Source organism: Camelus ferus, chromosome 17 (assembly GCF_009834535.1).
Source record: "Camelus ferus isolate YT-003-E chromosome 17, BCGSAC_Cfer_1.0, whole genome shotgun sequence".
NCBI lineage: Eukaryota > Metazoa > Chordata > Mammalia > Artiodactyla > Camelidae > Camelus > Camelus ferus.
The window spans coordinates 35,556,860-35,577,926 of NC_045712.1; the positions used below are offsets into that span (position 1 = coordinate 35,556,860).

Sequence of the window (21,067 nt, forward strand, 5' to 3'; positions counted from 1 at the left end):
GCGCGTTTTCAACTCCAGCCTTCATTCCACGCCTGGGAAATGGGGATGCTGCTCCCCAGCTCTGCTTGTTGTTCAGCGTCATTTATTCCACCGTGTAGCTGCGGCCTTGGTTATGCAGTGACCCTGAGTCATTACCCGCCTTCTCCACCTGTTGCCTCTTCTGTCTGTAGCACAGGGGCAGGTGGGGACCCCGGGCCCAGCCTTCTGCAAAGCTGTATGTCATAAGAGCTGCGGCTGGTCCTCTGTGCCCTCACACTTCCTGTTCTTGCACACCCTCCACCTTGCACACGCTCCACCTTGCACACTCCTTCACCTTGTAAGCCCACGGTACTTGCTTGCTGCCCTCCCTACAAATCCCCACCAGAACCAGCTTCCATTCCCCGCCTTCACTTTCCAATTCTCCATGCACCAAACATTTTCTCCCTCCGATCTAATTCCCATTTCTCAGGGCCCTGCTGCCAGGATATTCTTTAATGAAGGAACTGGATGACAAGGGCGTGTGAATGGCTGAGAGACCCGTCTCCTATTACAGCAATAGTTGCTGCTCTGCACTGGACATCTGACTTTGCTTGGCTTCCGGGTTGGGTGTGCAGGGCCTGGTGGTGCTATTCTCTGGGGTGGAGAGGAGAATGGGGACTTCCTACCAAAATGGCTGACTGAGCTGTCAAGGGAGCTCCCCACCCCCGGCCGACCCCCAGTGGCTGGGGGGCCCAAGGCAAGAAAGAGCGCAGATAGTCTAGTGCTGGCTGCAGTCATGGGTTTTGCGGGGAGGGTGGGAGCTGAGGCTGTTTGGAGCCAAACTGAAAGGGGCCTTTCATGTCAGTGAGAGAGTTCATCCTGGAGGACACAGGGAGCCAGTGCAGACAGGGTGGGGGCACGATCTGATGGCATCTTAGGACAGTCCCTCTAATAACAACAGGAGGAGAAGATCAGAGGGGACAAGACTGGAGGCCATTTAGGAGAGCGTCACAGCATTCCTGCCACCTGAGCCAACGCAGCGATGTGAAAACGAAAGGAGAGGCCTGGTGTGTAAGAAATTTCCAAAGCAGAAGCGGGATGCTGAGGAGAGAGCATGACTCAGGACGACTTCCTGCTTTAGGTGTGCGGCTGGTCAGCTGGGGACCCCGTCATGGACGTGGTGCCCCAGGAGCAGGCTGGGAAATGCCGAGTCGGAGGTGCCCCTCCAAGAGGAGTTGTCCAGGAGGCGTTTGGATATGTGGCCCTGGCTTGGCAGATGTGGGCCGATTTGGGAGTTGATGCAGGGCTACAGAAGGCTAGAGCTGCTGTCTGGACAAGAGATGATGGTGGACTGACCCAGAAGTGGTGGCAAAATGATCCAGAAAAGTGGATGGGATTGAGAAGCATTTAGGAGGTAGAACAAGCAGCACTTAGAGATGATTGGAACGTGGGAGATGAGACAGAGGGAAAAACCAAAGTTGACTCCTTGTTCTCCAGATGCCACAATCCGTGGGACAAGAAGCACTTTGGGGGGAAAGATGATGAATTAGTTTGCATTGTCCCCAAAGCAGACTTTGGGGTGAGGGCTTGGGTGTAGGGAGTTTACTAGGGAGGTGAGCTGGTTGCAGCCTGTGAGTGGGAAAGGAGGATATTGATGAAAGGTGTTAATGCACAGATCACTGCTGGGTGCCTCAGCCCTCCTGGGGACCTGCCAAGACCACCTGTGAACCATACCTGAGACTCGTCTCATGAAGCTGGTTGAGCATCACTCTGGGGGGGAGTCAATTCTCCAGCACTTCCAGCCTGTCTCACAAAGGGGTGGGGTGGGGAGGGAACGTCCTCAGGAGGAGAGACTCCCATGAGACTATGCAGCCATCTCAGAGGAGACCACGGACGTCTGCTAGGTTTGCTGCAGGTGATGAGACAGCTCGGGTGGGTTGAGTCCCAAGCATCTGAGGCTTCCAGCTGGAGATGTCCCCAAACAGATGGTGTGACACTGTAGTAGCCATCAAGGATGCTATGCCCAGAAGGACGGGTACCTTCATGCTTGTTTAGGGCCCTCAGGTGTCAGTGGTCTGGTTGGACCTGACACAGATACTCATCTCCTGCCCCTGGACTGGCTGCAAAAGCCATAGTTTGGTGCTCAGCTTACTTCCCACAGAACAGTCATCATAGTCATCGGCTGTGTCTACACCTCTGCCCTCCTCCTTCTATATCAAGAGCACCACTTGTCAACAGTTCCAAGAAATGGGGCTCATTAAGCAAAGAGGAAGCTGGGAGCCTGGGCGAAGATAGGATCATTCAAGGAAAATCTGCAAGTGGAAAAACAAGAGAGCCGGGGCAGGGGTGGGAGTGGGTGGGGAGAGCCACCACATCACATCCGCGACGACGCTAAGTGAGTTCCCAGGCAGTCGGAGGAGAGGCTTGTGCAGAGAGGAGCATGAAAGGAATGAGTGACCGGCAAGGAGTTGTTGCCAGGTCCCTGCCCCCGCTGCAGCCTCTTAGCCACAGCACAGGCCGGGTGTTGAATGGGTCTGCGTTTCTGTTTCTTCTCGTTTGCAAGGGGATGACGTGCCGAGCACAGCAACATGTAACGGAAATCTACAAGAGCCACAAATGTAAATATCTAGTAGCCACATTTTAGAAAAGAAACAGGTTCCTTTCATTTCAATAATATAGTTTATCTAGCTCAGAATATCCCCAATATTATCATTTCAGCCTGTCTTGTAACATAAACAATTTTGAATGAGATGCTTTACATGGAGGGGGGAGGGACTAATCCTTCGAACTCCAGTGTGTATGTTACAGTATGTTACATTTACAGCAGACCTCAATTCAGACCTGCAGCATTCAAGAACCCCCTAGTCGCATGTGGCTGGTGGCCGCATATCTGGTGGTGCGAGCCCAGCCCACCTGTCTTCGTCACAGGGCGTCACCCACACACCTCTTCCGGTGGAGCTCTCCTGTGTAGGATCCAGTCCTCACGATGAGATAATTATGACACTTGAGAATTTATACAATGGTGGGAGCTTTATAGACATGATCTTATTTGAGCCTCACACCCACCCAATGAGACAGTATTATTATCCCTGTTGTATAGGTGAAGCAGTTCAAGCACTGAAAGAGTCAGCGGTTCACCTATAGTCCTGTTCCCTGTTAGTGGTGACTCCAGGATTCAAATGCGTATCTCTTTGGCTCGTGTCGTATACTTATCCAAGAAACATACTGCTCCCCCAGGAGACACTCACTCTCATTCACCTCAGGGCCTTTGCACATGCTGCTCCTGCTGCCTGCAGTGTCCCCCTCCCTGCATTTCCCTGCTTGACTGACTCCTGTTTTTCCTTCAGGTCCCTTTGGTCTGTGCCTCCTCCAGGAAGCCTTCCCCGCACACATCCTCCCTGTCTTGGGCAGGGTGAGCCACCTTGCCAGCACCCCTGGTGTCCCTGTTCCCTTGCCATATTACTCATCATGCTATGTTGTAACTGTCTGCTTACCTGTCTGTTCCCCTCTGAGGCAGACAACTGTGTCTGGCCCACTGAGATCCTCCCAGCACCTAGCATGGATCCTGGCACGTGGTGTGGACCCAGACCTATTTGTCACATGCTGTTGTGGATCTGAGACAGTGCCTGGCTGAAGACATGCACGGCTGACCACCACTGTTGGCTCTGTTTGAGACGTTCCCCAGATAAGGAACCTGAGAAATGGTCATTGTGGTTGATATGTATAATAGTCACAATTGGCAGCCGTCCCGTTTCCTGGCCAGTAGGACCCTCATTTTGTTTGGATAACGACCCCTCAGAGAAGGTGACCCTATTCTTAGCTGGGCCAATGCCAGGAAGTCTGACCCCATTAATGGTGATGCATTCCGTTGTGGGCATGAAACAGGAGGGAGGGAAGTTGATGGGGCTGGGGTCTAGGTGTTTCTAGGAAAGATCTCTTTAACCTTAGGAGATAAACTCCTATAAGCAGGATGTTTTTCATCCCTGAGTGTGACCTCTGAGTCTGGGCAGCCATTTTGTGACAAGAGGTTATCTCCTTTGAGGACATTCCTGACAGATTCCCAGGATGGCGGAGCCAAAAGATGGAAAGGACTGGAGTCCTTGATGATGTCCTTGAGGAGCTGAATTAACCAACCCTGGATCCTAATAATTACACTGCAGTGGAGAGAGAGTACAGTCTGAGACCAGATGGAGAACAGAGCAGGGACGTGGGCTTCAGCTCTGGCACTGACTGACCTGGGCCCTCTTTGTGCACAGTTCGGATGCCACTTCTCCACCAAGCGGAGGGTGGTTCCTCCCTCCTCTGGGTTCCTCTGTCTGTGGGTCTCCAGGACCCCTGCTTGTGGCTTCTCCCTTTGTGGCTTGTGGGCTCTCCAAGACCAGGGCCTGTGTGTTGGTCATTTCTTTATCTCCATGGTTGTACCTTGCACCTAGTAGATGCTTGAAAAATGGGCGCTGGGCGTTCAGTGGGAGGATGAGTAAATTAATACTATTATTACTGCTTCCTAGTTCATAAGGAAGAAGATATTTCTCCTAAGCGTCCCATCTGGCTAGCAGATGAGTAATCATTTCCTGGCTCTGAGGCTTGGCTTCTTTGTCAGCAAAACGGGTTGGAAGGTTGGACTAGGTGTCCAGCTCAGAATGACTTTGCGACTTGATGGCAGTTCCTGCTAAGGGCCTGCTACATTCAGGGCTGTGCAACGCAGGGAGGAGTTAGACACACTCCCATCCATCAAGATCTCCAGGGTCTAGTGTGGAGGTTCTTTGCCCTTAAGAGGGAACAGACCCCTTGGGGTGGCTCCTCCCCCAAAAAACTGCTCCTGCCCTCAAAATTCTGTACGCTTTTAGGGGATCCGTTCAGCTAGAGCACGGCAGCCAGAGGCTCACTCCTGCCTCAGCCCTGTCTGAGCAAAAGGAAACAGGGAAGAATACCATCTTCCCAGCACGGGGGCCAGTGTGCGGAGGAACCGATCACCTCCATCTCCAGAGGTGCTGACCGAGCCAAGCCCTGGTGACTCCAGGAGACGGGCCGGGGCTGTGTGGGAATGCAGAGGGAGGCCCTGCTGCTTGGGTAGGAGTTTGCCAGGTGCTCAGAGGAAGACACACACCCCAAGGTGGGAAGGGCTCTGGGTATTCTGGAGTGTGGGTCATTGTGTGGCTAGCACAAGTCAAAAGAGGAGACTGGGGAGGTGAGCAGGGGAGTTGGTGGAGGGCCAGGGGCAGGGATTGGCACGTGTGTGAGATGCCAAGAGGAGGTGGCCGAGTATAGGGTGCTGTGGGGCGTGCCAAGAGTGGGGATGGGGCGGGAAGTCCCTCCAGAGAAGGACTTAAGGTCAGACGTGGGCGTCCAAGAAACAGGCTGAAAAATCAATGCAACGTCAGTCTCTGTAGGTCAAGGCTTGTCTGTAAATTCAAGGTGTCCCCAGGCTGTCACTGCCCCCCTGAGAGGGAACCGCCCAGAGAAGAAAGCTCTCCTCTCGGGGCTTTGTCCTGAGCCTGCTGGGCTGCCCACAGGAAGCTTGTCTACCTTGGAAAAATAAAAGCACACGTGGTCATGTGTGGCTCCTCCTGGGACTGCTGTTAACATTAAGGGAAGCTAAAGGAAATCATTTACCTGCTGCCCAGGCCTCCCTCTCTGCAGGAACTGCCTCGGCAGGGCGTCTCCGCACGTCTCCTCTCGCACTGGTCAGGCACCGAGCTGAGAGAACACGATGCCTTTGAGTAGTTCACCGCTGGGAAATGTGGAGTCTCCTCTCATACATGTAGTTTTGTGGCGGATGAAATTACTTCCTGGCAGGAAAGATGAAAAGGAGCCTTTATTTGGGCGTGAATTAACTAGATCATTTCTCAAGTTCCTTCTGGCTTTTAGCATCCTGACTCTTTGCGGTGTCCGCCCCCAGGCTCACTACCCCCTCCCGCCTCCAAACTCCTGGCCAGGTTGCTCTTTGAGCTCGCTACACTCCTGCTTCTGATTCTTCTTTAATCAAAAGGAATGGGGGATGAATGGGGAGGTGGTCTGTCGAGGACCTATTGTGTGCCCGGAATCTTGTAGGCACTGCCCAGCACCATGAGGAGAGTGGGACCATGATCCCCATTTGACAGATGCATTCACTGAGGCTCAGGGAGATGTGCACATTCGCCCACTGGACATATATGAGTGAAGGGCCTACAATGTGATAAGCTCGGAGCTGGGAGCTGGAGTTACAACGGAGAACACAGTAGAAGTGTTCCTTGTACCCATGGAGCTGACTGTCTAGGAAGCGAGAGAGGGACTCTAACACAATCACCCCACAGATAAATGGTGTTAGGAGAGTTTAGTCTGGGCAAGGGAAGGCTTCCTGGAGGAGGTGATATCTGAGGTTGGAAATGTGAGTAGATATTAACCAGGCAGAGGGATGGGCCAGGTGATCCAAGCAGAGGAAAGGCACTTGCAAAGCCCCTGAGGCAGGAAGGAGCTTAGACCTTTCCAAGGACTCGGAGGTGTGTGGCAAATGCAAGAAGGCTGTGATATAAGGTGCTGCCCGCTGAATCACTGAAGGGGAAGGCGGGCATCACCTCTGCATGGCCTCCTGGCCTTGAGTGCATAGACAAGGCCTGGAGGAAAAGAACAAACCGGTGCCAGGCCCCATCGTACCTGTGATCTCATCTGATTCCCCGAGCCACCCATCCCCTTTCCACATGAGAGAACTGAGGCTCAGAGAAGGCAAGTAACTGCTGGTCACACCGCTGGTCAGAGGCAGAGCCAGGCTCCCTGCTCACGTCGGATTCCAAAGCCCAGGCCCCCCCAGCTCCCCAGCACAGGGCCTGGGTGCACCAGCTGCCGTCCCTGCCACCCAGGGCCTCCATCCTCCTTCTGCAAGTGCGAGATTTCCTGCAGGGAGAGCCCAGCCAGGCTCTCCTTGGCCCCAGCTTTTGGCTTCCAGTGTGTCTCTGTGGCATCCTTGCTTGGAATCAGAGAGAGAGACTTGGGTCTGGTAATTGTATTCCATTAAGCCTAATTAAGATGCAGATTTGTCCCGTTAATGAAGAAGGCAATTTGGAGGCAATTTCACTGCTGACCCAGGACTCCTGTTGGTGCCTCTCCTCTTGGTAGGTGGGTCTGAGAATAGGAGAAATGTATGCCTTGCCACCCACCAAGCTGCATCTGGCTGGTCTCCAGGGATAAATTGGTGGAGTGAGACAGCCCACCCCAGGTAGATCACATTGTGCAGAAACTGCTTGGATCGCGTGGTCCCTGATGTGGGGACTGCCTAGTTCTGGGCCCCTGCCGCCTTCCTCCCCATGGAGCCATGTGACCCCCACCTACAGGCTCTGCCCTGCCCTGGCCACTTGATGTCGGCCAGGAGAAGTTGAAGCAGTTCTCTAGAACCAGACCACCTGGGTTCAAATCCCAGCTCTACCACTCACTGGCTGTGAGTCTTTGGGCAATGTCTTAGCTTCTCTGGGCCTCAGTTTCCTCCTTTGTGGAATGAGACACTAGTAACATCACCTGATAAGGTTGCTGTGAAGATGAAATGAGATACTGCGTGGAAAGCCTGTGGCCAGCACCTGGTACATGAATGCTGGCCATTTTCATCAGCTCTGCCACATCCCCACATTCCGTCTGGGTAGAAGTTCTACCTGCAAACCTGGGCTCATAAATTTCCTCCTGCTGCTGTCAGAGGCCCATTGTTTTGGAGTTTGACTTTCTCCAGGTCCTGTCCTGTGGTCTGTCTATCTGGCTGAGAAGCTTGGGTACACCCAACAGTGGCCCTTTTGCACCCTGTTGGTTGGCTGTTTTCCCATCTTTGAGTGTCAAAATTAGCCTGCTGGCCTGGACTTCCTTCTGCCACCTGACCCCACTTCCTCTCACCACCACCTCTATGGCCTTTCCCCCTGTGACGAGGTTTATTCACTGATAAATGAATTACTGAAATGACATCATTATGATTATAGCTAGTATTGTGGAGTGTCTGCTGTGTCAAGCTCTTTACTGCTGTTGACATTACGGAATCCTCAAAACAACTTACAGATGCAGACACTGAGGCTCAGAGAGGGAGAGTGACATGCCCAAGGTCACTCAGCTGCTACAGGATAGAACCGGAGCTCAAACCCTGTCTGTCTGACTCCTCACCTCATTTGGAAGCCCTCTGTGCCTGGCCCTGCGCCCTGTGCCTGGGGCAGAGAGACAACTGTCTTTACCCTCCCAGAGCACACACACTTGTAGGAAGGGGCAGGCGGGGGCACACAGTGACAGAGCAGGGTAAAGTGTTGTAGTGGAGGGAACTCAGGGGACTGACGTGTGTGGGAGTCTGGAAAGGACCTTTGTCTTCCTACAGAGGAGTCAGGAAAGGAAGGGATCTTGGAGGAGGGAACACTTGGCCTGAGAGTTGAAGGAAGGATGGAAGTCTGGCAGTTTGTGGTGGAAGGGCATTACTGGACAAAGGAACAGCAGGTTCGGTGGCATGGAGGTGTGAGATACCTGGGTGCATTGAGGTTCGGGGGCCAGGGGTCGACAGTGGGCAGGGAGCAGCAGTGGGAGGGGGAAGCAGGAAAGGAAGGTGGAGGCCAGGTCCTGCTGAGCACCAAAGACCAGGCTAAGGCAGAATTGATTAGAGATTAGAGTGGTGGGTTCCACAGACAGACCTGGTCTGGAGTCTGAGCTTCTCCACTCACCTGCTGTGTAACCTTGGACAAGACCCTTTACCTCTCTGAACCTCAGTTTCTTCATCTATAAAATGGAGGAGGGATCATCCAAAGGCCTTTCTCCTAGGTGGTTGCGAGGAGACGCATGGAAACAGAGCGCAGTCTCTATGGAGCCATCCCTTAACTAGCGAAAGCTGCTTCTCCTCGCTCGGGGCCATCGAGAGCCACTGTGTGAGAGCCGGGTGCTCTGCAGAAAGATAAAGCACGCTAAGAGGCGAGAAATAAAAAGCGAGAGAGCTCTGGGAGGTCAAGTAGTTAGACCAAACGGACAAGGAAGGTGGCATCTGAGCAGAGATCTGAACGAGGTACACCAGGGAAGATTTTAATTAGCAATTGCGGTACCCAAAGCAGACAGCTACCAGGGCCCTCAAACCATCATTGCCAGCTGCGGGGAAGGGGGTCCAGCCAGGCTCTGCCTCTGGGGTCCCTATTCCAGCAAACTGACTCTGAGCTCTTTTATTTCCAGCTGCTGTGCCCACTGTCAACGTGTAGATTCGACACATTGAGAAATGAGACAGTATTTCATAATCCCAACTAGGCCTTTGGTCTTTCATGATCAGAGCAAGGTCTGGCACCCTCTTCAGTTATGACTGTATCCCAGGCCACTGCAAATCCCAGGCCCTGGGCTTTCCTGGGTGGGACCACAGAGCACACCCTGGGCGGTGTTGGGAGCTCAGGTCAGGATGATAAATGCAGAGGATTTGGATGAACATCAGCCAGGACTGGGATTTCAAGATTCTCTTCTGTTTTATTTGCCTGAAGAGTTCCCAGCCCTGCCAGGAGCCCAAGCGTGCTTCTTGTGGTCTGAGAAGGGACTGGGGGGCCGCTCCGTCCGGTAGGCATAGATGCAGAACCGTTGGGCTCAGGGCACTGTCTCTGTTGTTTGGGGCAGTGTTTCCCAGACCACTAATATTGGAATTACCTGGGGTTCCTTATTAAAAATGTAGCTTCCAGGATTCGTCACTACAAAGTTGGGGGGTGACAGGTGGGTCAGGTTGGCGGGGACTGGTCACATCCCTGGGTTTGTATTTCTGCCTCAGAGAGAACCGTGGCCAGAATAAATGCGGGGGTTTCAGAAGTTGCTTTCTGTCATGCTGTGAGGCGGCTCTGCCGTGCTTCAAATGAGAAGAAAAAAAGAAAAGCTTGCTATATATTCTGGAGGCAAATGTGTCACTTTCCAATGGATTCTTCCCAGCCTGGACACAATTTTCATTTCTTTCTGGTGAGTCATTGCAGGAGTTGCCTTTTTCTCGCTGCCTCTTATGAGCAAAGGACACATTTCACGGAGAGACTGAGACCTCCCTGAGGACAGGAACTGGGAAGTTTACTCTTTGCCGAGTCCAGTGAGAGGATCCAGTGAGGCCATCATGGAGCCCCACCCCAGAGCCCCAAGACTCCTGACATCCGAGGGGATAATCAGCCACCCGTGTTAGCTCGGATCCTGCCCTCTCTAGGATTGTTTTCAGACTGTCTGGCTGCCATCCTGCTGGTTTTAATGAGGAAACATTCCCAAGTACCTTTTGACATTCATTCACACATCCATCAGTTGTATAGCATAGTAATTAGAGCTTGGGTTCTGGGAGCCATCCTCCAGTGTCTCCCCATCTCAGTCAAGGTCAAAGCCACAATCCCTCCCACATCTATGAGGCCCTTTGTGATCAAATCCCTGTCACTTCTCTAACTTCATCTCCCTCTCACTCAGCTCCAGCCATACTAACCTCCTTGCTGTTCACTGAACATGTCAGGGATGTATCCACCCCAGGACCTTTGTACAAGCTGTTTTCTTCTCCTGTGATGCTCTTTCCCCCAGATCCCCACAGGACTCATTCCCTCATTTCCTTTAGGTCTCTGCTCAGAAGTCACCACATTACCCTGTCCATCCTAAATAAAAATAGCACTCACCTAGCCATCACTAACCCCCTTTTCTCCTCATCACTACCTCACATGGTATTTATTTATTTGTATTTTTTTTTATAATCTGTGTCTCCCCACCCAAATGATAGCTCCTTGTGGGCGGGAACTTTGACTTGGTTGCTGCTGTTTTCCTAACATCTAGAATATGTCTAGCACATTGTAGGCCTTAATAAATAGTGATTGGTTGATTGAGTGAATAAAGAATGCCTGGCTCTGTTCCTTACCAGCTATGTGACCTGGAGCTCCTTAGCATCTCTGATCCTCCGTTTCCAAGTCTATAAAATGAACGTAGTTATGAGGTTTGCATGTTAAATTAGACAACACATGTAAATGCTCTGTGTAGTGACCAGCACGCTCAAAGCCCTCAATAAATGATGACTGACCTTAAACTGTTACTACTTAGACCAGCAGAATAAGAGAGAATGTGCTAAAGAAAGTGAAAGAGGTTTATGAAGGGCCGTCATGTTGAGAGAGGGCAGAGGTTCCACCCAGGTTGTTGGAATCAGGGATAGCTTCTCCTTGGGGAGGGCATTGGAGCCTGGCCTCTGGGTCACACAGGCTCTCAGCAGGTCAGTCCTGAGTTTGAGGGATGGTGGTACAGGAGGAGGGGGCAGTGTGAATGGAGAGGCCGAGGGGAGAAAGCTCGGGGATTGGTCGGGCATGCTTCCTGTACAGGGTCTTCAGAACAGGGACATCAGCTGCTCCCTCACAATGCTATTATAGTGGCTGCATGGGATTCAGTGATAGGGATCTACCCTGTAACTGATCCATTGATCCCTTTCTGTTGGACCTTTCTGTAGTCTCCAGTTTGGACTATTAGAGGGAACATTGCCTTTCAGTTCTTCATGTGGGTAGTTGAGAGCTCAGAATAGCAAGTTCGCTGAGGAGCAGAGGTGGACATTCAAAGGGAACGGAGGCTGGGAGTGTCAAATGGTGTGGCCGCTGTGGAAAACAGTAGGGCAGTTCCTCAGAAAATTAAACAGAATACCATATAACTAGCAATGCCACTTCTGGGTATTTATCTGAAAGGACTGAAAGCAGTATCTCGAAGAGATGCTTGTACACTTGTGTTCATAACAGCATTATTCATAATAGAAAAGGGTGAAAATAAAGAAGTGTCCAATGTGCTCTGTACATACAGTGGATTATTATTCAGCCTTAAAAAGGAAGGAAGTTCTGACACATGGATGAACCTTGAGGACATTATGTGAAGTGAAATATCCTGTCACAAAAGGACAAATACTGTGTGATTCCACTTATCTGGGGTCCCTAGAGGAGTCGGATTCATAGAGACAGAAAGTAGAATGGTGGTTGCGGGGGGCTGGGGGAGTGGGGGGTGGGGAGGTGTTTAATGGGGCCAGTTGCAGTTTTGCAGTCTGAGAAGAGTTGTGGGGATTGGTTGTGCGACAATATGAATATATCTAACACTACTGAACTTTACGCTTAAAAATGGCTAAGATGGTAAATTATATATATGTATTTTACTACAATTTAAAATAATTTTTAATAAAGGAAACACGAGTAGATATAGGCATTAAGTATCCACAGCTAGGGGTTGGGTACAGCTCAGTGGAGAGCACATGCTTAGCATACACGAGGTCCCAGGTTCAATCCCCAGTACCTTTGTTTAAAAAAAAAAAAAAAAAGGATCCACAGCTGCTAAGATTATCCAAAAAAGGGGACGAGACAGTATGTACCTCCTAAGGAGCACCTGAGTCTGATCCAGTCTCTGGAGCCACCTGCCAGTTTCCAGAGGGACGGAGGACAGTGGAGCTATTAGACTGGACCCTGGGTGTGCATTTGGCAGCGTCAGGCCTGGGGAGATGCTGTAGTCAAACTCCCAGGTTCTCCCAGTGAACAAGTGAAAGGAAACAAAAAGGATGGATGAGGAACCTGTCAATTAAAAGAGATTTAGTTTGAAATTAACATATATAAAATAGATACCCAACAAGCTCCTACTGTATAGCCCAGGGAATGATATTCAGTCTCTTCTAATAACCTGTAATGGAAAAGAATCTGAAAAAGAATGAATTTATATATGTATGTGTGTGTATATATAACTGAATCACTTGTTCTACACCTGAAATACTGTAAATCAAGTATACTTCAGTTAAAAATAATTTAAAAGAGAGATTTAACAGACATATCAAAATTTTCAAATGGGCCAGAATATTGTATCCGGGCATGCACATTGGGGTAGTAAAACAATTTTTAAAAAAGATTCAGGAAGTGATTCCTTAAAAGTCAGGATAATGGTTCCCGCGGGGGCTGAGAGTGGAATGAGACAGGTTAGGTATTGGGGGCGAAGTGCTCTTTCTTTTCTGACAGGTGTTTGCCTTATGATAATACATTCATTCAGACACTAGGTTTGTGTGGTTTTCTGTGTTTATGTTTTATTTTACAACAGCATCCAAAAAACAACACTTTTTGAAAACAAGGGAGGAGATGTTGGATACAGCCAGGGGGAGGGGTCACGCAGATCTGGGTTGAACCCAAGTTCTGCCTCCTGTTAGCTCTGTGGCCTTTGGAGAGTTACTGAACCTTACCAAGCCTCAGTTTCCTTATTTGGAAAAGAGATGATAGTGGCACTTAGCTCCCTGTGCTGGCCTTTTGATAGGACACCTGGCCCCGAGGAAGTGCTGGCAATGCCAGCTGTTGCAGCTCCAGGAAGAAGCCCAGTCTCCATCTCCACCCTGACTCCCCGTCCTCCTGAGAAAGTGGCTGCTCTGCGGTTGGCTGCCTCCTGCTTTTCCTGATGGCCCCCATCCCTTGTAAGATTGACAACCAAGCTTGTGGGCTGCTTGCTCGGCCCCCACGGAGCTCAGGGCTGAGCCTGCCCGAGCTTGCATTTCCTCTGACAAAGCATCGGTCACCCCAGGAAGCAGCCGGCAAGGAGAGGCATGGAATTGTCAAGGCGTCCCGCACAGGCCAGCAGGTGAAAATGCGCCCCCAAGACACGACAGAAAATTGCTTTCTGCCGTCCTCTGCAGGGAAAATCATGTTGTTTTTCCCCGTGTGGGCTTGGGCTGTCTCCCACAAACCTTGTTTGCCCTCTGCTGTGTTTGTCAGGCGGGGTGAACTAGAAGAACAGCCAAGTGGAGGAGCTGACAGCAGCCTCGGGGGAGGGTTACCTGCCTGTCAGCGCCACTTTTGATGGTTGGGTTTCATTCAGAATCCTGTTTCCCCATGAGGGAAAGGGACGGCCAGTCCCTGATTCCTTAACTGAGCCGATGGGGAAAATCAAGTCACACGGGTGCCCGGAGTCACTGCTCCCTGAAGTACCTGGATGCGGGAGTATTGAGTTTGCGAGAAAATTGAATTTTATGTGTAACAACTGAGTTGATGCACTGGCATGTCCTAGACGCTTACACTCACCCTACTCTGAATTCCCAGGAAGATTCCATCTAATGATCCCCTTTAATTGACAAATCCTTTCATGTTAGGGGCCCACCACCACCCTGGCCCTATCCCCAATGCTGTAGGCAGCTGCCTGTTTCTTATTTATGTGTTTATTATTGTTGAAAAATATACATAGCATAAAATTTACTGTTTTCATCATTTTTAAAGTGTACACTTCAGCGGCATCAGGTACATTCACACTGTTGTGCAACCATCACCCCCGTCTGTCTCTAGAACATTTTTGTCTTGCCGAGCTGAAACTCTGTACCCTGCAAACCCAGCTCCCCACTCCCCCTCCCCCAGCCTCTGGCAACCACCATTCTACTTTCTGTCTCTATGAATTTGACTATTCTAAGTTTGCATGGAATCATTCAGTATTTGCCTTTTTGTGACTGATTGATTTAATGTCCTCAAGGTTCATCCAAGTTGTAGCATGTGTCAGAATTCCATTCCCTTTTAGGCTGAATAATATTCATTGTATGGACAGCCCACATTTTGTTTATTTGTCCATTCATCCACTGATGAGCACTTGTGTTGGTTATGGTGAATTTTGCTCTTATGGCTTTTGTGAGTAACGCATTTGCCTATTGTGAATAATGCTGCTATGGCCTTGAGTATGTAAGTTTCTCCTTAAAATTGTTCATTAACCCTTTGTTCCAATTGTGTAGTTCTGATTATATGGGGGTACTGACAGGTACTAATAGTCAGCTAATACCTCTCTTTAATCCCTACGCCCTAGGATTAGGAGCTGGAGAAATAGCAAAGTAGTGGGAGGCATGGGCCAGGGTAGGGGTGAGGGACAGATGGCGGCGAGGTGGGGGGGTACGTACAAGGAACCAGGGCAGATTGTACATTCAGAGCTCTAAACTTCCCTGGATCGGGAAGGTTCTCTTGGCAACCATTTGTGAAAACTGTGATGATTTTCCATTTCATAGTCTCCATGATTGTTTTCCATAAGTGGTTCCCATGTGATTATAAAGCCCAGGTGTCATGTAGAATTTTAACTAAAATCCCCAAATCTAAGACTGTTTGCCTGTCACTCACCTGTTTGTTCAACTTCCTCCGAGGTCACTGCACTACTTAAATTGCTTATAACCAGTGGAGGTTTTAGTGAGTCTAGAAAACAAGAAGAGGGAAAAACTGGTGGAGAAAAGCAGGGTTGAAGCAGATGTCTGTTTAAGAAAAAGATGGCAGGCTGACAGGAAGGTACAGTGGTCCAAGTAGCTGACTGCTCATGTGTGCTCCTTGGCAGGCTGACTTACATAATGTCAAGGCAGAACAAATGGTCCCCTATATACAGGGCAGTTTCAAGGCACTGGGAAGCATCCACTGTTCATCCTGAGACAGCTCTCCCTCCCTCTCCCGATCAAGGTGCCTCACTTTCCACCATTCAAGCGATAAAATTTGTTTAAATGTGTCGGAAAGGACTTTCCCTTTTCAGAGCCACTCTCTTAAAATGCAGGTATTCCTTAAAGAGCAATCTGAATTTTTGAGCTGTAAGGACTTTCAGGGTTCATGTAGCTTGGTTATTATCAAACTGTGCTCTGAGGGGCTTCTTGGGAGTCTGGGGCAAAGAGGGAGGGGAAGAGCCCAGTAGGTGTGGCTCTGGGTTCCCTACTTCCTCACTCCAGCCAGAGCAATCTGCTTTTATCTATTTGATACACATTTTTATGAGAACCAATAGTCGTACTCCCAAGAAAAGGGGGGGGAAAGTTTGAAAGCCTCTGATCTAGTGCAGACTCCTTGTTTGACAGAGAAGGTCCAGAGAAGTTGAGGGAAGGGTTCAAAGTCACACAGCAAATTCATTCAACAGATATTTACCGAGCATCTGCTATGGGCCAGATACATACTAAACAAAGATGGGCACACAAACCCTGTGCCATGAAGAGCTGGCTCTTCTCTCCAGGATGGCTCCTCGGCAGCCTGCAGATGGAGCTGATGGTGAGGAAGGGGACAGCCTCCCTCAACCCACAATATGTGCCAGACAGAGGATTCTCACACCCTACGTGTGTGATGCTGTCGCCTCTGGACACTCAGAATGGAACAGACGTGTCTTCTTCTTAGTATATTGTCCCTGCCCTCCATATTGTCTCATCCTTGCTGAAGCCCTGCAACACGTGTACCTACTGTGTGCCGAGATGTGCTAGCATGGGCGGTGCTAAGCTGGTGAAGTCATGGCGCCTACATCCAAACCTCAAGCCCAACGAGGGAGGTAAAAGCTCTACGTAAATGACCACGTTGCAGAGTCAGCACTAAACCTTATAAATAGGCACTGATACCTTCATCAGCCTTGGCATTTGGTGGAGGAGAGAAGAGACATATCTAGCCAGGGGCGGTGGCCCCTCTTATCTTCCTAACTTTTGTTCTGGTATTTAGATGTCGGAGTCGGGCAGCTGAGCCGGCCGTATAACCATGTGGGCTCCCGCAAGGGATGGGGACTGAGTCTTGTCTGAAAAATGTGGGTGATGATAACAGTTCCCACCTCAGGGAGATGCTGTGAGGATTAAATGAGGTGATGCATGGCGCACTCTTAGCTTTAGTAAGTGTGGCTCTTACTTCTTGACTTTAGAGATGGGGCAATGGTGGGAGAGACGCGCTGCGGACAAGGGCGCCGCCAGACACAGGAGGGGGTGGGTAGCAGGCAGCGCTGAACAGGACACTCCATCTGCTGGTGCTGAGAGCGGAGGAAGGGAGATGCCTGGGAGGGTGGATCCAGGCGACAGAATGGCCCCTCTGATCACAAACTGAGGACCTAGGCCCCCTGAACTCATTGATGAGCTCTAATAGCTTTTTTGTAGGTTCCTTCAGATTTCCTATATGCAAGATTATGTCATCTGCTAAGAGAGACAGTTTACCTTCTTCTTTTCAAGTTTAGTTGCCTTTATCTGATTTCCAGGCCTAATTGCTGCACTGCTTTTAACTCCTTTTCTTTTGGACTAGGTAAGAACCAGGCCTAGCTGGAGTCAGAGAAGGCGACAGACCACCCTTTAGAGGGCCGGCCAGATAAAGCAGGGTCTGCAAGCATCACCAAGTGAGTGCTGGGGTGATGGCTCAGGCTCCAGTATGGTTCGTGCTCTCAGGCATTCCCAGCTGATGAGCAGAAGGGGAGCACAGGCCAGCGCTTTCCTGCAGCATGCATTACTGGAGCACATTTGTGGAGCAGTCGGTAAATTATGGACCACCACCCTGGTTCTTGGAGCTGAGGACACAGGGATGACTCAGACTTAGATTTGGCCCCCACAGTCTAATGAACAGCTTGTTCAGTAGTTAAGGAGCTACAACCTAGCTTGACAAACGTTATAGCAGAAGTCTAAACAAAGGTCAGAAAAATCCTGGAGAAGGAAGCCAATGAACCCTGCCTGGTGGAATTCAGAAAAGCCTTTAAAGGACATGACATCAGAGCCGGTTGTAAAAAAAATTTAGTTTAATGTCTTGTCAGGCTGAAAGGAAGGGAATAGGCATCCTTGGCAGAAGGAACGTCAGTAGCAGAGGTTTTGGGGGGTGAAAGAGCCAGGCCTGTTTAGGGAAAGCGGAGTCTCAGAAGATGAGTCCACCCAGTTGGGTCCAGATGAAAAAGGTTCTTGCGTGGTAGAGTCAAAGGTTTGAACATACAACCAGTCGCTGCCTTGTCCTTTGTTTTCAAATGTTTGTCTTCTGAGCTTTCGTTGAGCTGATTGCAGTAATGAATAAAGAAGAGAAGGCACTGGGAAAACTTAGTGGGTTTATGGTACTCTTTAATAGGTCAGAAAGTTTGGAGAGTAGGTAAGAATAGAGCGGGAGCCAGTGCCAGCTCAAGTGTTTTTGCAGAGGATGGGAGATTTGAGGGCAAGCAGCTGACACAGGAAATGGCACCATGCGGTAATGGATGGGAGAAGTTCTTTTAGGTTTTTTTTGTTTTGTTTTGTTTTTGCCTCTGAGAGTCTTCAGTAAAGGTTTAAGTTATTTTCCATCTTTTATTTTCTCCCCGGATGTTGGCCTTGAGTTTCTTCTGAATGTAAAATGTAGAATGGACCCGAGGCAGCCCAGTTTTATTTGGGTTACACTAGTATGATACATAGTATCGTAGATACATTTGTATCCCATTATGTCCTGACAGCAGTGGCAAGACATCAAAGAGTTTCAAAGAGGAGAAGGAGGTTGGTTGGACTTGCGGTTTTAGAAAGACTAACTGGCTTCTGTGCTAACTGGCTTCTGTGCGTAGGATGAGCTGAAATGGCCAAGATCAGGATCAGGATGGCCAATTAGGAAGCTGTTATGACAGCTGAGAGGAGATATGTGTTATCACAGTCTGCGCTTGAGCAGGTAGTGCCAATAGTCCTTGTCTCTGCTTTTCAGTAATCTGTGGTGCAGTCTTAGAGCAGTTTTGGGGGCGGGGGCGGAGCAGCTGGGAAGGAAGTTCCCTTTACCCTAGGGTAATTAAGATCTTAATCATATACTAAGGCCCTAGATTGTCTTTGTGTAAACTCAGAAGGAAGTTTGAGCAGCAGAGGACTTTGGTCTGATCCCTGAGACTTGACTTTCTCTTCTGCAAAATTTGGAGAAATCTAAATAGAAACATTTTTGGGGGGGTGGGGGGTGGGGGTTCTGTTGACTCACACACAGCCTCCAGGACCTTTCTCTCTGGGAAGGAATAGAGTGTGTCCTTACATTTACCAAAGGAAGCAGCCAGAAGTAAAGTTTGCTGTCAGTCCTCAGGGAGGTGATTTCTGTTGGGACTGACTGATTAACCAGCAGGACAGAAAGTTCTTGGATGGTCTAGGGCTCAGCCCCAGAGTTCCCTAAGGCACCCTGGAACGAAGAGGGGAGAAGTGGGCATCTTAGTTATCTCTCCATCTCTAGCAGCTTGGCCTTGCATAACAGCTGGTACTGCATTATTGCTTAATTAATTGATCCTGAATATATTAATGCATTAGGATAACATGAAACCCTGAAAGTGGTCATGTTGGGTCAGGACTGTGATGTGTTAGGCAGGCTTCATCCACTTATTCATCATTTACTGAGCTCCTCTTACCACTTGGCTTCAGGTTAGGACAATGGTTCACAGTCTTGGTTGCAACAGGAGAATTTTCAAAACTCCTGAGACCCAGACAACATTCTAGACCAGTTAAATCAGAATCATGTCCAAGGGTGGGACCCAGGCATTAGCATTTTTTTTTAAAAGCTCCTGTGATTCCAGTGTGTAGCCAAGGATGAGAACCACTGGGATAGGTGCTGAATTACAGGTGAATGTCATATTGCCCCTGCCCTTGTAAAGATCAGAGTCTAATGAAGGATACCTGAATTCATTCGTTCATTCATGCATTCATTCATTTGTTCATTCAGTAGAATACAGAGAGTTAAATCCCTTGATACAGTATGGAAGCAACACTATGAGAAACCAAGAGAAGAGATGCTTAGAGGTGGCTAAAGGATATGAGAAAGCTTCAAAGAGGAAGGACTTTTTAAGATGGGTTTTGTACAATAAACAGAAGTTCATCAAATCTTCCTTCCTTCCTCCCTCCCTCTCTCTCCCTCCCTCCTTTCCTCCATTCCTTCCCTCCTTCCTCCCTTCCTTTCTCTTTTCCTTCCATCTTCTTTATCAACCTTTCCATCCTCCCCCACCCCCTTTTCATTCTTCTCACCTACTTTGTTCCAGGCAGGCTCTGAAGTAGACCCAGCAGGAGACAATAGGCAACAAAGATGTGGTCCCAACTCTCAAGGCCCTTTCTCTTCCAGGAGGAGGGAATAACAGGTCCAGAGCCCAAAGGCTGAAAGGACCTGGGTGTCTGGGGACAGTGAACTCACTTTTACTGGAGCTTAGTGTGTCAAACATGAAGGAAATGTCACACCAGCCACCTAAAGAGTTTGCATTTTTCCTTAAAGGCGTTTGGGAGGAAAACAATTGTATGATGAGATTTGAAACAGTATTTACCACATTTCAGGAGGTACCTGAAGCGACTCTAAATGGTACACAGATGTGGCATCAGTGAATACTGACTCACACTTTTTGATCCTTCTGATTACCTCCAGGAGATTCTCAGTTTGGGGCAGATAGGTCTTTAACGCCTGTCTTACTCTTGTGTATCTTTCTGCTTAACAAAGCCAGAGTTTTCCTTGAAATGTCTGGCTAGAGTTCAGTCCCACTGTTCTGTTGTCATCTCATTTATTCCTATGGAAAGTTTCTACAGATGACAGAAAACAGATGACTAGTTTTTCATATGTAGTAAATAAACTTAAGCTAAAAAAAAGTTGGATCTGTGTATGTATGTATGTGTGTGTGCATGTATGCATGCATATATGTAAATGGTGGTAAACAGACACAGAGGTCCAGTGAAGATTTTCACAGGGTAGATAAATAACTGAAGGAGCTGATTCATCAGTTTTTCTTTCCATGGGCCATGCTTTTGGTGGCAAGTCTGAGAACTCTTTGCCTCAGCCTGGACTCTGAAGGTATTCTCTCGTGTTTTTCTAAAAATCGTATGGTTTTATGTTTTACTTTTATGTCTGTGAACCATTTTGAGTGAATTTTTAAATGAGGTATGAGATTTCATTGAGGTTCAGATTTTTTTGTCTATGAATGTTCAATTGCTCCAGCACCATTTGTTGAAAACACTCTTTCCTCCTTTAAATTGACTTTGCACCTTTGTAAAAAAAATCTCTTGGGCGTGTTTGCATGAGTCTATTTCTTGGTTCTCTATTCTGTTCCATTGTTCTGTGCCTGCCTCTCCACCAGACTGATTTCTCCCATTTTACTTTTCTTGTTAAAGATCATTTTAGCTATTCTAGTTACTTTGCCTCTCCATATAGATTTTAGGAGAGTCTTGTCCATATCTGTAAGACATCTTGCTGAGAACTGGATAGAGAGTGCATTAAATCTGCACACTAATTTGGGGAAAATTGACTGGCTTGCTATTCTAAATCTTCTAACGCATGAACACTGTGTTCTCTCTCCATCGATTTAAATCCTTTATCTCATCAGCATTTTGTGGTTTTCAGCATACAAGTTCTGTACAAATTCTTCATCAGATAATGTGTTGATTCCCCTTTATTCCTTAAGGATATCTTCACTGAGTATGAGATTCTGGGTTGACAGCTTTTTTCTTTCAGCACCTGTCACTTCCTTCTCATCTCCA

The 21,067-nt window shown here is 48.9% G+C and overlaps 2 protein-coding genes across 13 annotated transcripts in view; both read left to right on the forward strand.

Moving 5' to 3' along the window:
* The window catches only part of HRH1 (histamine receptor H1), an 88,262-nt gene that overhangs the window by 50,155 nt on the left and 17,040 nt on the right, over window positions 1-21,067 (forward strand). Inside the window, exon 1 of one of the 12 annotated variants that reach the window (XM_032458985.1) lies at window positions 9,786-9,864. The exons of 10 other annotated variants lie outside the window; for them this stretch is intronic. The gene's annotated coding sequence lies outside the window, so the exon portion shown is untranslated. Of the gene's footprint in view, window positions 1-9,785; window positions 9,865-13,471; window positions 13,492-21,067 lie in introns of those variants that run through there. One more of the 12 variants, XM_032458986.1, reaches the window with a different exon arrangement.
* Window positions 1-21,067, forward strand: part of ATG7 (autophagy related 7) — a 307,849-nt gene that overhangs the window by 36,935 nt on the left and 249,847 nt on the right. The window lies entirely within an intron of this gene.